This window comes from Aedes albopictus, chromosome 1 (assembly GCF_035046485.1).
Source record: "Aedes albopictus strain Foshan chromosome 1, AalbF5, whole genome shotgun sequence".
NCBI lineage: Eukaryota > Metazoa > Arthropoda > Insecta > Diptera > Culicidae > Aedes > Aedes albopictus.
This window is the reverse complement of record NC_085136.1, coordinates 310964895-310987087: the sequence shown is the minus strand read 5'-3', so window position 1 is coordinate 310987087 and position 22193 is coordinate 310964895. Positions and strand designations below refer to the sequence as shown.

Below are 22193 nucleotides of genomic sequence, written 5' to 3'. Positions count from 1 at the left end.
TCGACATTGTTCTTAGAAATAATCTTACGCTCATTGATGGAACTCCGGGATGTATCCTTGCAGAAATCCCCGAAGAAATTCATAAAAGAATAAAGAAAATAATTTTCAACCTTCCGTCAGTCAGTTGGCCACCATCGCCAGACGCTAATGCTGAGTTCGAAAGTCGAGATTTTTTCAACGTTTTGTACAAAATACAAAATACGGCGTGATCATTTGAGAGTTAGAAGGAGAACGTGCCTCTAGAGCCGACCTACTGATAGAAGGATAGACTTATCATTGTAATATATGTACATCTGTAATTTTCATGGGGGCCCACACATTTGGTTTAGCACCGGGCTCCCAAATTCCTAGCTACGACACTGACATCCAAGATCACAAGCAAGGTAAGTACTGCCACTGACGTCACCTAAACTGCTAGCATGACAACTAGTTTATTTTTTCCGATTTCAGTGGTGTTCCAGTTCCAGAGGTATTTCAGGTAGTCTCAGGAGGTTTCAAGGAGTTTCAAAGGTGTTGTAGGGGATTTCATAAGCGTTCCAAGGGGTTGCCGGGACATTACATGAGCGTTCCAAGGGTCTGTCCATAAACTACGGTTACTCCCAAAGGGAAAGGGAATAGTCTGATCAAAGTCTAAGGTCCACGCAAATTTGGAAAATTTTGTATGAACGAGGAGGGTGGCATTGGGTTACAGGGGCGTTCCAGGGTTTTTCAAGGGGTTTGAGAGGCGCTTAGGGGTTTAAGGACGTTCCAGGAGTTTTCAATTGGTTATGGGTGCGTTCCAAGGTGCTTCAGTGGCGCTCCAAGGGGTTTCATGGATGTTCCGGGGGTATTTCAGGAGCTTTACAGGTGGGTTCCGGGGCGTTCCAGGAAGTATCAAGGGTTTCAGGAGCATTCTAAGAGCTTTGGCGTTCCAGGAACTGTAGGAGTGTTGTAGTGGACTTCTGGGGTGTTCTTGGAGCGTTTCAGGAGCGTTTTTGGGGTTTCAAGAGTATCCCGGGGCATTTATGGGCCGTTTCTTGTGTTTTCAAGGGGATTCGGGGGCGATCCAGGAAATTTCAACTGCGTTACAAGGATTTCAGAGGTGTTCGAGGGGGCTTCAGAGGCGTTCCAGGAAGTTTCAAGGAAATACCAAGAAGTTTCAGTCATATTTTAGGGGTGTTCCTGTGAATTTCAGGAGCGTTCCAGGGGTTTCAAGAAGTTTTAGGGATGTTTCAGGGGTTTCAGTGCATTCTCGGGATGCGCCGGGTGTATCAGGGCTGTTTTAAAGGATTTCAGTGGCGTTCCATGAGCTTCAGAGCGTTTCGTAAGTTTTCCAGGGAATCTCAGAGAGTTTCAGAAGGGTCAAGGATGTTCCTTAGGAAACCAAGCGCTTACAGAAGAGCTCCAGAGGAGTTTCATGGATGTTCTAGGGACCTCATGGGGTTGGAGAGGTGTTTTAGGGGATTCTGGGTGTTGCCGAAGGGTAGAGCAAATGGTCGTGGGCTGAAATTCTTTCAGCAAATCAAAACCGTCCAGATAGGTGGATAAGCTAAAACTAAAATAAACACTTTATTAATTCACTTATAATAATGTTTGTATGGCCAATTACAATTTTTCAGTGCAATCTTCTTCTTTGCCCTATCATCCAGTTTGGCAAACGTCAGCTGGCATCGGCTTTGCCGGATCTATGTGGTGTTAGCTGTAGTCTGGTTGAAGGACACTTCATTAGTACACTATCCAAATATTTCCTGGTTTTACTTACTTATTCTACACTATCAATCAAAGAATAATTATTTATGTAACGAGTTGCAAAAAGTTGATTTTTTCAGCACGAGTCGTACATTTATCCAACGAGGCTTGCCGAGTTGGATAAATACGAAGAGTGCTGAAAAAATCGAGTTTTGCAACGAGTTCCATACAAAATTTTATGCAATGATTTTTTCATAATGCAACCCATTTGAGTTGCATAATGTTCATAATGCAACTCAAATGAGTTGCATTATGAACATTATACAACTATTTTTCATTATGCAACTCATTTCAGTTGCATAATGAGCCAGTTCGGAGAAATTGGCCATTATGATACCAAAATGAGTTATATAAAATGTAAATTATGATACTGAATTGCATAAAATTTATTATTCTAATTAATTCGCGCCACCTAATGATGTGACTACAAGCTGCATATAATTCACAAGTGCACTACTTTGCTTTCTTATTCCGTTTCTTATTCTGAACCTCGATAGAAACTTGGTTCCCACTTAGCGGTTTGTATACGCTAAAATGCAGTCGCGAAATGTTATCGCAACACTGCACTGGGGTCGTCTTCTAAATGCAACAGAAAAGCGGAAATTCCAGTATTAACTATTCCACAATTGAAAAACCCTAACAAAATCGAAATGGAATAAACATTATGCGGTCAATAATAATATTGTTTTACTACTAACATGCTGCTGCCTAAATGAAGCTTTACCTAACTTGATTTCGGACTACTACGCAATGTTGTCGCTGGTCACACGTAGAAGCCACAGTCGACGGCTATAATCATATAGAGGAATCTCATATGGTATAATCACGTCCTGGGAAAAACGTTTATGTGCGAAAGATGTACAACATTGGATGTTTTCGTTACGCAGGTTTGCTTCATCAGCAACATTATTACCAGCTTCATTGTCGTCGTTCATTGCTCCACATCTGCAGTCCCGGTAGGATTAGGTAGATACCCAAGCAACACACATGTTATAATAGAGTTACGACAGCGCAAGTTTTGGTTGTATAGAAGTTTATTTTACGTAATTCTAACATTGTGTTGAAATAACGTAAAATAAACTTCTATACAACCAAAACTTGCGCTGTCGTAACTTTTATATAACATGCGTGTTACTTGGGTATTCCTTTGTGCAATGTTAATCCAGTGGGAATGATGAGAAATTATAGCAGGTGTAATGTAACCTAGCAGGAATGAGAATTGCCACACCAGCTGGTTGTATGACCTCATATACCAAATCTTAACGTAACACGGGAGACCGTGTTAATGTGTCTGTCGTCCATCTTTTATATCATCATTACCGTCGGAACTTTGATGATGCCAATCTCCAGTTGCAGTAAACAGATCTAACTGAAAACTTAAACTCTAAATAATAAGCACACTTTGTTTATTCAAGAATCCGTGTTCGTACATAATCTGCCATAGCTGTTCCCAAGCAACACACATGTTATATAAGTAACTCAGCGCAAGTTTTGGTTGTATAGAAGTTAATTCGATGTATTTTCAACATTATGTTAGAATTACGTCTAATAAACTTCTATACAACCAAAACTTGCGCTGCCGTAACTGTTATATAACATGCGCGTTGCTTGGGTTCTCGATCGATTTTTTTTTTTACTTAATCATTTATTTAAGGCTCATGCGCCAACAGGCATAACGGAGCCGAATTCAATTTAAACTTTTTACAATTTGATGTTTTTAACTTATAAACTATGTTAGTTTTGGGGAACCGTAAGACTCGCGGTTTGGTCGAGGTTAGGGGGAACAAAAATATTTGAGGAAAGGATAGGATGATGGGGGCTTTTCGTTGACACTTGATAGCATGTTGTGGCGTGATGCTGCTGGTCAAACGTAGAGTGGACAAACAACCTGTAACGATACAAACAAACGATTTTCGAAGGGATACGAGGTGGACAAGTGGAGCAACAAGACTGGGATGCCAAATAAAGACACGAGGTGGACAAGTGGAACAACAAGACGGGGATATCATACAAAGATTTCAGCTTGTTTTAGAAAGTCGTACACAAGCTTCATGTACTCAAGATCAAGTCTACCCAACACATCTCTAATGTCTTCCTTTTCTGGTTTTCCTCGGGCCCTGAGGGATGCACATAAATCGGATCTGGCAATACCGTATTCTGGGCATTCCCACACAACATGGTTGATATCTTGATAGCCTGCACCACAGCTACAGCGATTGCTGTCTGTGAGCCCTATTCGATAGAAATGCGAGCCCAGAGAGTAGTGATTGGACATAAGTCGACACATTATCTTGATAAAATCTCGACCTATGTCCAACCCCTTGAACCATGACGTCTTCGATACCTGTGGGAGTATTGAATGCAACCACCTGCCCAATTCCCCTGCATCCCATTTTTGTTGCCAACTGACCAAGGCATGCTGACGAGCAATCGAAAAAAATTCATTGAAGGCGATATGACGGTCATAAATATCGCCTTCTATAGCGCCCACCTTGGCGAGCGAGTCCGCTTTCTCATTGCCCGGGATCGAGCAATGCGAAGGGACCCAAACCAAGGTGATATTATATGCTTGATTCGATAAAGCACTCAGACTTGATCGTATTTCGCTTAGGAAATACGTAGAGTGCTTCACCGGCCTCATTGAACGAATAGCCTCAATTGAACTGAGACTATCCGTAAAAATGAAATATTGATCAGAGGGAAGAGAGGCAATTCGCTCTAATGCGTAGTGTATAGCCGCCAATTCTGCGACATATACTGAGCAAGGACTTTGAAGTTTATGGGCGGCGCTATGAAGCTCGTTAAATACACCAAATCCAGTGGAATCATTTGTTTTTGAGCCGTCAGTGAAAAATCTCCTGTCGCAACTGACATGACCAAACTTGCTTGCAAAAATTTTCGGGATGTGCTCCGATCGGAGCGGATCTGGGATTCCACGGATTTCTTGCTTCATGGTCAGATCAAAACCTATAGTGGAATTGGAGAAGTCTGGGAAGCAATCGCGGTTGAGAACATTCAAGGAAGGGTTAACCTCCAGAGTCATGTACGAGTAGTACACTGTCATAAATTTTGTTTGATGAAGTCGTTCGATTAGCTTTTCAAAATTTTCAATTACCAATGGATTCAGCACCTCACAGCGGATGAGGAACCTTAGCGACAATTCCACGAAACGATCTGATAAAGGGAGTACTGCTGCTAGTACCTCCAAACTCATTGTGTGCGTCGAGTTCATGCAGCCTAACGCGATTCGAAGACAACGATACTGAATACGCTCAAGCTTCAGGATGTGTGTTTTCGCGGCGGACTGAAAGCAAAAGCTACCGTATTCGAGAACCGACAGTATCGTTGTCCGATAAAGCTTTATCAGATCTTCCGGGTGGGCTCCCCACCATGTTCCGGTAAGTGTACGCATGAAGTTGATTCGTTGTTGGCACTTCTGATACAGATAATTAATGTGCTTTCCCCAGGTACCTTTAGAGTCGAACCAGACCCCTAGATACATATGCGAAAGAGCTTGAGTGAGTTCCTTACCCAAAAATTGAAGCTCTAGATCTGCTGGATCACGCTTCCTAGAAAAGACAACTAACTCAGATTTCTCCGGGGAGAATTCGATACCCAGCTTTACAGCCCAAGCAGACAAATTGTCCAGAGTATCTTGCAATGGTCCTTGCAGATCTTCCGCCTCTGGTCCGGTGACAGAAACCACGGCGTCGTCCGCAAGCTGTCGTAGCGTGCAATTTTCCACGAGACATTCGTCAATGTCTCTGACGTAAAAGTTGTAAAGAAGGGGGCTTAAGCATGAGCCCTGGGGGAGACCCATGTAACTAATTCGTGAAGTTGCCGAGGTTCCATGAGAGAAAAACATGTGCTTCTCAGACAACAAATTGTACAAGTAGTTGTTTAAAATCGGAGAAAGTCCACACTCGTGGAGTTTGTCTGAAAGGACATCAACGCAAACTGCATCAAAAGCCCCCTTAATATCCAAGAATACGGAGCCCATTTGCTCTTTTTGAGCGTAGGCCAGTTGAATCTCTGAAGAAAGCAGCGCCAGACAATCGCTCGTTCCCTTGCACCTGCGGAAACCAAATTGAGTATCTGATAGAAGGCCGTTCGATTCAACCCATTTGTCGAGCCGATGGAGAATCATCTTCTCTAGCAGCTTCCGTAAGCACGACAACATCGCGATAGGACGGTACGAGTTGTGATCCGACGCGGGCTTTCCGGGCTTTTGGATGGCAATAACCCTCACTCGTCTCCAGTCATCCGGAACAGTGTTGCTCTCCAAGAATAGATTGAATAAATTCAACAAGCGCCTCTTTGCGACGTCTGGGAGGCTTTTAAGCAAGTTGAACTTTATTCTATCCATTCCTGGGGCAGAGTTGTTACATGACAGAAGCGCGAGTGAGAACTCTAACATCGAAAAAGGTGAATCCATCGCATTCCTTTCGGGTGGATAACGACGAATATTCGATTGCACTTGGACCGAATCCGGACAGACTTTCTTTGCGAATTCGAAAATCCATCGAGGCGAGCTTTCTCGATCCTCATTAACCGATACCGCGTTGCGCATTCTTCTTCCTACCGTCCAGAGAGTCCGCATTGACGTCTCCCGCGATAAGCCGTTGACGAAATTCCTCCAATAACCACGTTTTTTCGCCTTTACGAGGTTCTTGAATATCTCGTCAAGAGAGGAATACCGCTCGTAGTTCTCCCGTGTACCGCGCTTCCGATATTTTTTAAACGCGGCGGATCTTTCACGATAGGCTCCGGTACATTCTTCATCCCACCACAGTGTGGGGGGTCTTCGACGTATCGAAGTTCCCGGAACCGGTCTACGCTGCGCTTTGAGAGCACTATCGACGATTAACCCAGACAGAAACTGGTATTCTTCCTGCGGTGGAAGAACGTCAACCGATTGCTCGCCTTCGGAGACCAACTCAGCATACTTACCCCAGTCAATATGCTTCGTGAGGTCATACGCGACGTCGATCTGGCGAGCCTGACACGAATTGGTAACTGAAATTTTGATTGGCAGATGATCACTACCATGGGGATCCTGAATTACATTCCACGTGCAATCCAATGATAGTGAATTCGAACATATTGAGAGGTCTAACATGCTTGGAGGATCTGGAGGTTTAACTCGCGTTGCTTCCCCGGAGTTCAAAATTGTCAAATTGAAATAGTCGCAGAGGTCATATATCAGGGTTGCGCGATTGTCGTCCTTTGGAGACCCCCAGGCTGTTCCGTGTGCATTAAAATCTCCTAGGATCAACCAAGGCGCAGGCATAGCACAGCATATTTCCGCAAGATCTCTTCGAGATACTCTTGCACTGGGCGGTATGTACACACTGGCTATACTGAAACTTTTACCTTGTATAGTAACATGACATGCAACTATTTCAGTGTCGTTCATCGGGGGGAAATCAATTCTATAAAAGGAATGAAGCTTTTTGATCCCCAAGATCACCCCTCCATATCCATCCCCTCGATCACAACGAATAATATTAAAATCGTGGAAAGAGACATCTTTATCGGAAGTTAGCCATGTTTCACTAAGAGCAAATATGTCACAGCATGTGTTGTGGACTAAAAATTTGAACGCATCCATATTTCTAATTAAGCTTCTACAATTCCACTGTAGGACTTCAATCATACCTCCGACCTCACTGGACAAATTAGCCATCGAAAGATATGATAGATTCAAGAATCGGCCATTTTGAAGTCAGTTGCTTCAGAAGAGGTCTCACAAAAGGAAGTGCCATGGTTATCAAACTTCTTATAGCTGGAGAGATTTTAAACGTTTCGAAGATGATATCCACTAACCCAGAGAGAGTCAATTTTCCGGAAGCGTCGACTGGATTCTGTCGACATTCCTGTTGACGATTTTGTTGGTTTTCTGGGCGAAAAACTGGGGCAACTGGGGTTTTAGATGCACCCGGAAGTGACGGAAAGTCTCCAGACGAAAATTTAAAGCCTGGAGGTGATACCTTTTTGGTACTTCCGCTTCTTCTTGATTTTGCCAGAGGGATTCGCTGAGCAGGTTGAGTAACAGGAACGTTTTGAGAAGCTTGCTGTTGCATGTGCCGTTTTGCAACAGCTCGCTTCCTTTTTGTTCCTGTTTCAATTATTTGGTACTCCTCGCCTCCCTCACAGTCAGAGCCTTGATCATCTGCCGGCAGGGATGCGAATATGTTGTTGCTAGTAGTAGGATGGGCTGATGAAACAGCTACCGGAGCGATCTTCTTCAACATTTCTGCGTAAGATCGCCTCGATCGCTGTTTTATAGAGTGTATATTACGTTTCTCCCGCTCTACGTACTTCGGGCATGCACTGAGCTCATGAGGTGGAGATTCGCCACAAGTGGCACATTTTGGCTCCATATTGCAGGAGCCCTCCTCATGTTGTTCACCGCACATACTGCAACGAGGTTTGTTGCTACAGTAAAGTGCGGTGTGGCCCAACTGCTGGCATTTAGCGCAGTGCATTACCTTCGGTTCGTAGAGGCGAACAGGTAGTCGAAGGAGCCCAATCACGAGAACGCTCGGTAGAGCGGAGCCGGAAAAGGTCACCCGGTATGAGTTGGACGACGTTTTTATGCCGTCAGGATGTACCTTGTTCATTTGCACGGCATCAAGTACCGGAACTAGCGGGACGGCACGATTTTTAAACCCGCCAGCTCCAGTCATGATGGCGGCACAAGTTAAATTATCTTCGGTGACCACTCCGTAACACTCTATCTCGTGACTAGGAAGATAAGTTCTGTACTCCCGCAAAAAAAGCTCAAAGGCAACAATCCTGTTCGCTTCTTCGCGATCACTAACAGTGACACGCAATTTATCGCGGCTGGGTGAGTCTATCTCAAGGATGCTTCGAAACGATTTTGCCAGATCTTTTTCGATTTGTAATTTATTTAACTTTTTTCCATTCGGTTTGGGCCGAAAGAAAACCAGAAAGGGACCCTTAGATCCGGGTGGGTAAACTTTCGGGCGGGGGCTCGCCAAGTCAGGAGAAGATCCAGGGATAGATGAGAATACAGGGGGTTGAGATGAATTGCCAGGCGGACAAAAATTTGTAACCAAGAGATTTTTAACCATGGGCTGGGACCGTGTTTCATTCACCAAAGAACTAATTGGAACAATTCCTGAAGAAACAGCACAACGGAGTACTTGAGAAACCCCTGGATCATTTGGATTATCGCCAGTCTCCATGGTATCAGAGTTCTGAGTTTGCACTATTGAGTTAGTGGACAAACCAGGGACCGTCTCGTCATCGGATGAAATTACGAGATCCGACGAACCCCCATCGGTGTCATTTGTTTCCATGCGGGCCTACTTTATTCTACCGCAGGGAAACAAGTAATGGAATCAACTAAGCTGAATATAGACTACAATTTATACCAAACAATAATAATAAAATCAATAAAATAACGAAATTTGCCGAAACCAGATGTTCAAATACAATATATCAAAGTTGAACCGGGAGAAACAAAGAGGAAAAAAAATAAGGAAAAAGCTAGCAACTAAAAAAAAAAAAAAAAACTCCAATTCAAATACGTATACTTACTAAAGTACTAATATAGTATAAGAAAATATATAAAAAAAGAAAAAAAATAAAGAAAGAGAAGGATAGCAACTAAAAAAAAGCACAAGCACTAATTCGAAGACGAGGTCCTACCTGAATACAACTACGTCGAAAAAAACAACCAAGTCAAAAAAAAAAAACGAAAATAAATCAAAAGAAATAGTCTCTTTGAACCACTGTGGAAGAATACGGCAGAGCAAAAGGAAGTCAAACCAGAAAATTACCCATGACAGTTGAAGTAATGTCGGGAGAAAATGGCAATGAAGAGCAAAAAAAAAAGGAGAGAAAGGATAGCAACTAAAAAAAAAAACACCAATTCAATAATGTGTACTTAAATACTAAGTTAGTATAAGAAAATATTAAAAAAAAAAACAAAAAAAAAATCAAAGAAGAAGAAGGATAGCAACTCAAAAAAAAAAACTTATAATAAAAATAATGCGATGAAAATAATTCGTGAAACAGGGGGCACTACTGTACCGTCGAAAATTAAACTATTATTGCGAGCTAGACGGTGGACTGGGGAACAAAAGAGCGGCAAAAAAATGAACCCAAATGCGCCACTTACTCTGCACAGCCTTTATATACCTATATGTAGGTAGCTTGCTGGTGACGACGCGCCGGCTTAGACAACTGATTCGAGGCTCGTTGATAGCGTCCACTGGTCCACTGCGCGAACAAAACAATACCCGGCTGGATGCTTTGCTTCAGTTCGGTTGAACTGAGTTTGTATCGCGCGCAGGCGATGATGTGTGGATGGTGGGGCAATCTAACGACCGGGCCTTTGTGTCGTCGACGACAATGGCGGTGATGCTGATGCCGGTTGACTTAACTGGGCTTCGGCGGTGTTCATAAAAATCTACTCCGGTGGCGTTCGGAGTAGATTTTATGTGGTCCCAAACTGATGAATAGTTGACACGTCAGACTAGGCTGGCGGTCAACTACTTCCCGTGGTACACTGGGGGACACTCGCGACGAGCGGAAAAACCACTTTGTGGAAAAAAACCGAAAACTGCGATGCAACAATAAAACGTTGTTGCTGGTTCGAGTGCACGACTAGGAATGATCTCGATCGATTGTATCATACGCCGATTTGAAATCGATGAACAAGTGATGTGTGGGCACGTTGTATTCGCGGCATTTCTGCAACACCTGGCGAAGGGCGAACATCTGGTCCGTTGTAGCGCATTCACCCATAAATCCAGCCTGATATTGCCCCACGACATCGCTAAGAGAAGTGAACCTCAAAGTACCTATTCAACATGGTGGCTCCATAGAGGATGCATGACTTAAACCAGGTTCACGAGTGGGACGCACACTACAATGCGGCGATTAAAATGACCAAAGAATAACCAGACATCAACAACCTCAGGGATGAGCACAATAGAAGATCCATGATAATCCTCCTCAAAATCAAAAGAGTTTTGCAACATGTTCTAGAGCGGTGTTTTGATTCTGCCTCGTCGCGAGGGAGCAACCCCAAACAGAGAGGCAATAAAAGCAGAACGAGGAAGAGGGGAACGAAAAAAGAATCGATGATTATTTCGGGTAGAGGAGTGCGTTTTTTGCCTCGAGAGTCATTCTTTGTATGAGAGAGGAACTCGCGAGAGGTTTTTGAGTGTGTATGGATGTGAGAAATACAACAAACAATGAGTGCTTGCACGCTGACGTCATCATTATCTCATTCTCTTTCTTTCCTTCGGCGTCGGTCCATAAAGCCGTCCTTGCCCTCAAAAAAAAATTGAGGGCAATGTTTACAAATCGTATGGGAATTCGATGAGGTTATGTTTTTGATGCAAGCCTCTATTATGAGTTTTGGACGAACTCCTCGCTGCGCTGCGCGAGCTTGTCGCGCTCGGTGCTGTTGAGGATTTGCGTTGTGATTTCTGAGTTTTATTTTCATTTCTCAGAAATTTGTGGAAATCGCTTCCCCATTTTCTGGCGAGGGAGTTTCTGTCAAGCCTGCCAGAGGATAACGGACGAGAAGATTGTTGCCAGAAGTAGGATGCTGGTAGTGGCATCGATGACCCGGCAGAGCATGGTGAATCATGAATGATATGCGGAGATTTTTCGAAATTGTCAATGGCGTGCAGAAAAAAACAGCACCTTCTCCCATCACATGCAAAGACTGTGATGGAAACTTGCCGACAGAAAAAAAAAAAAACAATGGTGGCTGCCAGGAGGAGAGAGCACTTCGAGTAATCGTTGAACGGTGGGAATGGAAGAGCAACAGACAGAATTAAAATCGACGACGACGGATAGGCTGTGGCAACTCCAACGTTAGATCAGGTCAAGACAGTCGTTGGAGGGCAGTAAAACAACATTTGTCGTTTCGCATATCTATTGTCTTTGACGATTTGGTCACCTATTTGTCTATGGAAATGTCATTATATAGAGAAGCTCATAATAAACATTCGGCCATTCGACTGATTCGTCATTCCAAAACACGATTTTGATTATTTGGACTGGATGATCCGACAAATCAGTCGATATCGAGATGGGGTTTTCGTTCAATATAGGTTATGCCAGGATTTGTACATTGCGAAGAAGATGTAAGAAAGCCCTAATGTGCGAAAAGCTAAACTAGAAATTCCGTGCACTGCAAGAAATTTGCAACCTTTCTTTCACACTTTGTATGCTTCATTTTTGTGTTCGATGAAAATTCAATCAGATCGTTTTACGATCCCCCATCAAATTCCGGGTCGCGTCAGGAAATCTTCCTTTTTTTGTTGTGTGAAACGGCACTTCGATTGCAACATTCGAATAACTTCGATAACGCTTGCGGTTTGCGGTCGTATTTATTGAACAGTATCCTGAAGACCCTGCGGGCAAGCAGACAGACCATAAAAGCAAGGACAGGAAGCTAGACAAAAAAAAAACCTAAATCGATTTTCCTGGCCCCATGACCAGCATGGAAGAAAGAGCACAATTTCCGGGTGACAAATTTCGCTTTGCGCGAGCTATGCATTGACACTCATTGGCTTTAAGAAAGGGATGCCATTTTCCTCACCAACGTTCCTTCGCGGCGTCGTCGTCGTCGTCTTTGTATATTGTTGCACAGTGAATGGAAGAAATCGATGCTTTATCCCCTGCCATCTATTGTCGGAGCACGACCGGCCAACAACGTCTGCGAAAATATCGGCAAGCTTTTCCGATGCAAGGAGAGGAAAGTCATAAATCACACAAGTACACACTGCCGGCTGCTGCTGCTACTGTTGCTGGCTATCCATCTGCAAGGGTATCATCATTATTGTCCGGGTGGGTGGGTGCTGATGATATTTCAGAAAGGCTCGACTTTTGTCGGTTGTTTTTCTTACTGTTCAACAACAATGGAAAGCCAGTAAAGCGCAGTGACTGAAGTGAACGAAAAAGCTTTTGAATTATGGGCATCATTAATAATCGATGGTTTGTCATTACTTGAGTGCAGATTTCGTTACCGGTTTGTAACAAATGAAGTTTATTTTACTAACTTATGCATCATGGATCCTATTGAGGGCGCTTTGCAACGTACACTCCAAATCTAAAGTTTGAGGTCAACCCCAAACAAAGAAGACTAAGATATCAACACATCACTTTTCTATAAATTACGAAAGTGGCCCAATAATGGTGCTCACTTGATATTTGATGGCCACCGTAGTGGTGAGTCTACGCCGAATGAAGCAATCGCCTTCACTGGTCTCGGTCCTGGGCCAATCGCTACCAGTCGCCCTGATCATTAAGAGTGCTTAGGTCTTTCTCAACTGCAAAAATCTAACGTGTACGCGGCTTTCCACGAAGCCTGCTGCTCTTCTGAATATGGTTTTAGTTTGTCGTTCCTCCGGCATACTAGCTACATGCCCAGCCCACCGCAGCCTGCCGTGTTTTATTCGCTTCTCTACATCCGTCTCTTTATATACTTGGAACAATTTCGTAGTTCATGCGACGGTGCCAGATGCCTTCCCCTAGTTTATCGCCGAGTATTATTCACAGCACTTCACCTTCGGAGACTCCAAAGGCTCTACGATCAGCTTCTTTCAACGTCCTCGATGCGATGCAACGACCGTAAAAAGCGTTCGGAAGAATTAGAGTCTTGTACAATGCAAGTTTTGTCTTCGTTTGCAGCCTACTTCAACTTCAGCTGGTTTCGAAGACCGCAAAAGGCTCGATCTACAATCCGTCTTCTCACCTCGTAATTAAAACATTCATCCACAACATCAAACTTTTCACCACCTAGCACCGCTTCATCACCACTACACTGGCCGGATCGAAGTTGATCACCAACAATCATGTACTTGGTCCTTGGCCTTTGCGGCGTTAATTGTAAGTTCAATTCACGCAGTCTCCATCCTCAAAGGTTCATTGTACATGCGCATTAACAAAGCTAAGCCAGGGCCGCAGAAGATAAAAGAAGTAGATAATATGAAGATTTTAGGAGTACATTTTTGCAAAAGCTGGTATCTTACTGTAGTTGCTAACTACGATTCGGTGATCACGAACATTAAAGGAACTCTCCAGAAACACAAAGTCAGAAATTTGAACCTTTACGAAAGGTGTATAGTATTGAATACATTTATCCTGTCCAAGCTTTGGTATGTTGCACAAGTTTTTCCACCGCTGAGTAGACATATTGCAGAGATTAGGAAGTGGTGTGGAAATTTTATTTGGAACGGTATGATTTTCAGAGTAGAACGGAATCAACTTTATTTAGACTACTTTAAAGGAGGATTAAAGCTTGTTGACCCAGAGGCAAAAATGAAAGCACTATTTATCATAAACTTGCTCTACAACGAGGGTACACATGGAGATTTCATCAAGGAAAGCTATTTATTAGAATTCAGAATCCCACAGAGATTGACGAAAAATGCAAGAGAATGGATTCCAATCGCAACTGAAATTGAATCAAGATTTTAATTAACTTCAACGAAACTTTTATACGGTTATTTTGTAGATAGGAATAATTATGTTCCTAAAATTGAAGAACAAATTGATATTGATTGGTTGAGCTTGTGGGAAAAATTAAATCAAAGTTTTATTTCTTTGGGTGAACGGTCGAAACTGTTCTGCTTTGCAAACAATTTGATAGCTACAGGAGAAAAGCTAGCTGCTTACAATGTTCGAAGAACTGCACGTTTTTGTGATAGTTGTGGAGGTGTTGATGATGTGCATCATAGACTTAAAGTTTGTCCAAATGCCAAAACGTTGTGGCAGTGGTGTAGTCAGATCATTCGGGCGCGAATGGGAGTGAAAATAAATGATATGGAAGAGCTTCTTTCACGAAAGTTATGTTTGAGTTCACAAAAACAGAAGGCTGCATTTTTAAGAAGCAGTTGAGGGAACATAGGTGGAATAATCGGAAAATCTTTGCTGACCAGTTCGGACGCAATCTGAATATTTGTTAACCAGAGTTAGGATATTTAGGATTTAAATGTATGAATATTTGTAATCCAAGTATGAACTGTATTTAAATTTATTATATCAATAAAAAAAAAAAAGTTACGAACACCTCTTCCACGACCCGACGGTCGATTCCAATGATGTCATCCGCAACCCATACACTTGATTTCGATCCGTCGAGCGTCCCACGAATCAGTCTAAACAGCTTCGTCGGAAAACTATATTCGATCATAATCTGACATAATTCGTTATTGAATCGTACGCTGCCTTGAATTCAATAAACAGATGATGGGTTAATCAGCCTCAGCCTGTTAAACAGAGTTCCGGACAAAATTGTGTACGCTGAATTGAGAAGTGGGTAATTCTCGCTGAGACCGGCCCACTTTTTACACCTTGTCTTCAAAAATGTTTAAGGAGCCGATTTTCTTAAAGTCCTCGCTAAAAAACTAAGGAAAATGTATTTGGTTACTCAAATTGATGGACCCCCCCCCATAGTTAGAGCCACAACAATTTTTTCAGACCCCTCGATTTTGGTCAAATGGAGCCTCATTTAAACCACTATAACACGAAAACTTGTCTAAAACCACCTCAAAACGAATTGTTTTTGAAAAGAGGGAAGATAGAGCTACTATTTACAATAACAAAAAGTTGGGTCGGCCATATTGATTATGGTCGCCATCTTGAATTTTTACACCAAAACATTTTTTTTCTCACCATGATGGCAACCACCGATTTTCAAAATGTTTGCATCAATTGAAAGCTGAGACATTTATACATAACATATCAAAAAATTAGAGATGTCTTTTTCTTCTTTCAAAAGTTATCTGCCGTGTTGTAAACCACGCCTCTTTTCCGCACTGGGCCCGGTGCCGCCCGTTGATATACATTACAGCGTTATTTCGCAGCGTTTACGAACACGAATTTTAAATCTGAACCCACTAATGGAAAGCTGAAGGTTTAAGCTTTTCAAAACACTAAAAATGAGATAAAAGCAATGCCCGCATCATTGAGAAACAGTCTAAAACGGAAACGTACCTCCGATTTGCCCAAATTTTGCGGCAGGTGCCTTTGTGTATGCATGCAGGCGCAAACTAGGATGCTGTTGCATGTCGTTGCCGATACGCATGGAAATGTATGGAGAAAACGTGGCTTAATTTACAAAACTGCAGAAAAACTTTTGATAAGAAAAAAAAAGACATCTCTAATGTTTTGATATGTTATGTATGTCTTAGCTTTCAATTGATGCAAAAATTTTGAAAATTGGTGGTTGCCATCATGGTGAAAAAATGTTTTGGTATAAAAATCCAAGATGGCGGTCAATATGGCCGACCCAACCTTTAGTATTGTAAATAGTAGCTCTATCTTTCCTATTTTCAACAACAATTCATTTTCAAGCGTGGTTTCTGGAGAAACTTTCGAGTTGAATGAGTCACCATTTGACCAAAATCGAGGGGTCTGCAAAAATTGTTGTGGCTCTAACTAACGGGGGCGTATGTGGTGATTGAGTTTAAATAAATTTGATTGAAATGCATGCGAGTTTCATTGATTTGGGATCGATCCCCTGCAGTTAATGCAATTATCCCCCCGGGTGGGTCGGTTGGTCTTGGAATTATTGGCATTTTCGTCGTCACTTTGGTTGTTGTCTGCTTTGGTTTGTTCGCCCGCTGCTGTCAATAACGGTCGTCTGTCTGCTATTTTGCGCGGGACGTTGAGTCGATTGTGGGTGTTTTTTTTTTTGAAAAATCAGTGCACAGTGGAAGTGATTCAGTATCAGTGGCAGTACAGTGTAAGGGCCCATATAGCCGAGGCGGTAAACGCACGGGTATTCAGCATGATCATGCTGAGGGTGACGGGTTCGATTCCCGGTCGGTCCAGGATCCTTTCGTAAAGGAAATTTCCTTGACTTCCTTGGGCATAGAGTATCTTCGTGCCTGCCACACGATATACGCATGCAAAATGGTCATTGGCAGAGGAAGCTCTCAGTTAATAACTGTGGAAGTGCTCATAGAACACTAAGCTGAGAAGCAGGCTTTGTCCCAGTGAGGACGTTACGCCAAGAAGAGGAGAGGAGAGGAGGCAGTACAGTGTTTGATTACTTTTTTATTGAGTGCGGTGGTGAATCTGTGATCAGTGACCATGACTAACGATCTTCGTGAGCTGGAGAAGTAGGATCGCAACATCCGGAAAACGTTGGAAGGGATGCAGTACTTCGTCGAGCATTACAGTACTAACCAAGTCGATCAAGTGGCGATTCGTCTTCAGCGATTAGAGGAAGTTTTTCAGGAATTCCATGCGGTTCGTCGAAAGATAGAGCTGTTAACAGAAGATATGTTCTCAGAAGACGAAGAAGAAGTCGACCAGAAGGAATCCAAGGAGCAGCGTAAGGCTCGTCTCGCTGGCCGTATTCAAGAGCGGGAAGAAGAGAACGTGAAGATCATGATGAAGATCGAGAATGTTTACTACAAAATCAAGGCTGCCCTCACCCGATTGCTGCCCAAATCGACCCCCGTTGCTGCGGTATCCGGTGGTCAACCCATACCAGCAGCCGCTCCAGCTGTTTCGAGAATGAAGCTACCAGAAATCCGACTGCCGAGCTTCGGTGGACAGCTGAGAGAGTGGGTCACCTTCCGACCCTCGTTCCGTAGCCTGATTCACAACAACCAACAGTTGTCAGCTATGGACAAATTTACGTATTTACGATCGTCGTTAACCGGAGAGGCTCTCCAAGAAATCAACTCTGTGGAGATGACTGAAGCGAACTACGACGTAGCTTGGGTAGCATTGGAGCGCAGGTACGAGAACAAGAAACTGAGAGGCCCATTTGGATTCGCTGTTCTCGATCGAGGTGATGAAAAGGGAGAGCTACGAGTCGTTGAGCAAGCTGATCGGCGACTTTGAGAAGAACCTGTTGATGCTGGACAAGATAGGAGAGAACACGGCGAATTGGAGCACCATCCTGGTGTACATGATCTGCTCGCGATTAGATCCGGCCACTCTCAGACAATGGGAGGCACACCATCAATCAAATGCGGTTCCGACGTACGCGAATTTGATCCAGTTCCTTCGTGAGCACTGACTGTTCTGTACTCCAGTCAATTGCGCCGAGTAATTCCATTCCTGTTCAAGAAAAGCGGTCGAAGGTTGGCATGAGCAATGCTGCAGTTCAGTACTTGTTCCTCTTCTGTGGAGAAGCATTCCATTCAGCGTTCCGTCGCTTCCGAACCAGGCCGAAGGTGCTAGACCAGCTTATGGCCGATCTTCCGTCGGAACGAGTTTCTCCGGCACCTCCATTCCTTAGAGTAGGCATGGATTATTGCGGACCTTCCTGATCAAATACCCTGTTAGTCGCGCGACTCCCACGAAACATTACGTCGCCATTTTCATCTGCCTCGTTACGAAGGCAGTCCATCTCGAGTTGGCTAGCGATCTTACCTGCGAAGCCTTCCTTGCCGCCTTCAAAAGATTCGTGTCTTGCAGAAGAAAACCGATCCTGGTCATGTGCGACAACGCCACAAACTTCGTGGGAGCCAAGCGCCAACTGGATGAACTACGACAGCTGTTCATCGACCAAACGTTCCAGGAGTCCATCGTCCATGGAGCGATCGAGGACGGCATAGAATTCCTCTTCATTCCAGCAAGATCTCCTAACTTCGGTGGTCTTTGGGAGGCCGCCGTGAAGTCCTTCAAGGGTCATTTCAAGCGTACCATCGGCAACCGTGTGCTGCAGTACGACGAGATGATCACCGTGTTGTCACAAGTTGAAGCGATCCTCAACTCCCGGCCCCTCACGCCGGTCAGTAACAATCCTTTATTTATTATTTATTATTATTTTATTTATTTCGGCTGTCCATGTGGCAGCAAGCGCAAGACTACGTTCAGCAAATCTGGACCAAGTGGTCCACTCAGTACCTGTCCGATCTCCATAACCGAACCAAATGGACCCGGAAACGGGACAATATCTCTGTTGGGACGCTAGTCCTACTCAAAGAAGACAAGCTTCCGCCACTAAGGTGGAAATTGGGCCGCGTCATTCAGATCCACCCCGAATTATATGGCAACATACGCTTTGTTACTGTGAAGGCCCAGGACGGCGAGTATCAGAGGGCCATTTCAAAGATCTGCGTCCTTCCGATCCGCGACAACCTGGAATTTGAGCAGAACTAATCTGCAATCTTTTCGTCGATTCTACTGCTTTTTTTGAACTGCCAACTCGTTCCAAATTCCTGCCTACCGGAACCACTTGAGGTCTACAATATCAGTATCCCATTCGTCACCTTTTCTGCATGTGTGAAGTCCACGGTGCCGTCCTGTCCGTCATTTTGAAGCGTTCCCGATTATGTCGCCATTTCCATTTGCCAAGGTAGCAGAGGCGTTGCATCCATGCGTTCGTGGTGAAGAAGTATCCATGGCACCCTCGATCCGCCCTACTGAAGCTCCACCATTGTGCGACCGGGACATCGTCGGTGCTTTGGCACCCGCGGAGGCCAGGAGGCCTCCTCTCCAGGCAAGTCATTTTATGCTTGTGTTATATAGGTGAAAAAGCACCCTCTCATTTTCCAGATAGTTTTTTCGTTTGCTTGCCTGTCGACCGTGGACTCCATCATCCATTATTCCGTCAATCTGGACGCCGCTCAGCGTATCGACGTTCGATCAGGAATCCGGGACATCGTTGGTGCTTCGGCGCCCGCGGAGGCCAGGAGGCCTCCGCTCCAGGGAAGTCGATTTTGGTTTGGGTTATATAGATGAAAAAGCACCCTCTCATCTTTCAGGATAGCCTTCCCATCGTAAATCCGCGGCATCCGGCCGTGGGACAACCGTCCAGCGGATTCGTTTTCGGTCATCCGTTTGAAACAACCACAACCGTATCAGCCCTCGAGTGTATCCGTGTTTGCAGAACCGTAGCAGCAGCAGCAGCAGTTTGCAACAGTAGAGAAGTCGTCGAACATCCAATGTCATCGTGTAGTAGCAGAAGTCAGTGTAGCATTAAGGTTTAGTCTTGACCATAACATTTGAAATCGCAGAGATTCCAAGGTGGACTGTATCCATAGGTCACTGGTTCATATCCGGCTCGAAGGACTAAAAAATGTTCCGACAGGATCCAACTTCGACCGGATTTCGGACTGGAAAACTGAACGCGACACTGAATTCACTGAGTAAGAACACTTTATTGTGCGGACTAAAAAACTGATTCGGTACAACCGTAATTTATTTGTTCTTCTTCAAAAACGGTCGCGGTAGGACGGTCGACGGTGTGCGCGCACAGTCGATTGCGAGATAAAATCTCGAGTGTGTACCTATTGCCGTTTTTTTTTTTAACCTGGATTGGAACTGGATTGGCGGAAAATGTGTAAACAAACAACTTCAAACAAACATTAGAACAAGCGAAACCGAAGTCGGGTTGGGGTTGAAACTGTGATCTCATCCAGTTCCAACCCACACGGTTACAGAAGTTACACAGATTTGTGTACTACTAGATCAGCCTCACCGCTGTGTCAAATGTACACAGATACTTTTCCGGCTCCAGCGCTGGCATGAAAACAAAATTAACAATTATTTTTGCATTGATCGATTCCTGATAATGCATGTCATCGTTCAGAGAAAATTAGTTACGAACTTTGCTCCCATACCAGCGCTAGAGCCAGAAAAGTGTCTGTGTACATTTGACACAGGGGTGGAGGCTGATCTAGTAGTACACAAATCTGTGTACATTGTACACAAGCCTGTGTACATTGTACACAAGCCTGTGTTGTTTCGTTTTAGGGTGCAGGTTGGAACTGGATCAAAAAGAAAAACGGCATATATCTGATTCGGGTTGATCGAGATTAAAGAGATAATGAGAGATTCTCTCATGTGGATTGTATGCTGCTTAGGGTGTTACAATTCATTTACGTATAAACAGGGGGGTCCATCATTTTGAGTAACCAAATGGATTTTCCTTAGTTTTTTAGCGAGGAGTTACGGTCTCAGCGAGAGTTACCCAAGTGTAATTCCTCTGTAATTCACGCACTTCATTCGATGTCTTTTCTTGTACATATAAAGGGCGAATGAGACCACCTAACCAACTAGCAGGCTGTTCTTCCTCTTCCCATATTTTGAATATAATACGGTGTAAGAGTTGATACAGCTGCTCACTCGGACGGGAGTTCATCCTTCCCAGCAGCATTGCTGTTTTTCAATCTTCTAATAATTGTTTTGGCCTTGGCATGTGTAGCATTAGAGGTTCAACAGTCTGTCCGTCGCTGTCCCATCCCCATTGTTCAACAATACCTCGAAATGCTCTCTCCTCTTAGCAGCCACCATTAATTTGTCTGTCAGCAAGTTTCCATCACAGTCGTTGCACATGACGGGAGAAAGCGCTGTTTATTTCCGCTCATCATAGTCAGTTTCGTAAAACCTCCGCATATCATTACGTTCCATACTCCCGTGCACCTGAGCAATCACATTCTCCTCATCCTTTCTTTTGCGATGGATTCGTTTTTCATCTGCTTTTGCTCCCCTAAATCGCTCCCTGCTCTGCCGGATCCAGCATCCAGTTTTCAAGTTCTTTTCATGCTCGGGACGTACCTCATCAATCTAGCTGAAGTGAGAAGAAAAACAGTGCCCAGGCTGCACTGGCTGCTAGTGCTAAGTACACAACTTTGAGCTGGCGGTCTTTGTCATCGCTTGACCCGTTAAAGTATGAGGTAGATACTTATGAGGACCAGAGCTATGTTGGGCGCCATTGGCGTAGCTAGGGGGGGTTCCAGGGGTGCCTGGCACCCCCTAGAACAAATTTGGCACCCCCTAGAATTTTTCCTTGACAGTCACCTAAAATTTTAAATTTCACACAATAATTCCAATATTTATTAATGGCACATTTGAACAAAACTTAAGCACACCCGGAATTACTTATATAACTGTTGTACGTTTTGGCGTTTTAAATATTGGTGAGAACAATCAACAGACATCTCTATAGATTTCTCCAGAAATACCTCTATCTATTCGTACAGTGATTTTTCTAGGCTTCCTTTATGGATTCCTCCCGATATTTTTCAAAAAACTTCCTTTTGGATACTCCAGGCAGTCCTGATGGGGTTGTACATACTATAAATTTCTGCAGGGATTGATCCAGCAAATTCTGCTCGGTATTTTTTGGAAATTCTTACTATGATTCTTCTCGGAATTCTTCTAAGGATTCCTTTAAAAAAAAATCTATTGGGATTTCTTTAGAAAATTATGGTGAAATTATTCAAGCAATCTTCCTGGGATCCTTTCAGAAGTTCCTCCGGTGATTCTTCCAGGAATTCCTTCAGAGATTGCATTCAGTGATTTCATTCAGAGATTCTTCCAGAAATTTCTGATGGAATTCCTACAGGCGCTTATATTGGCCTTCATCCGGGAATTGTGGCTAGGATTTCTCAAGCAACTCCTGCTGCGATTCTTCCAGCAATTTATCTTCTCTAAAAATTCTCACTGTGGTACCTTCCGGAATTCTACTAGCAAAGTTCTTCCGGAAATTCTTCCGGAAGATC

The 22193-nt window shown here is 43.7% G+C and overlaps 1 protein-coding gene across 4 annotated transcripts in view; it reads right to left on the bottom strand.

The window, feature by feature from the left end:
• The window catches only part of LOC109402379 (uncharacterized), a 489342-nt gene that overhangs the window by 398624 nt on the left and 68525 nt on the right, over positions 1-22193 (bottom strand). The gene's annotated exons all lie outside the window — the stretch shown is intronic.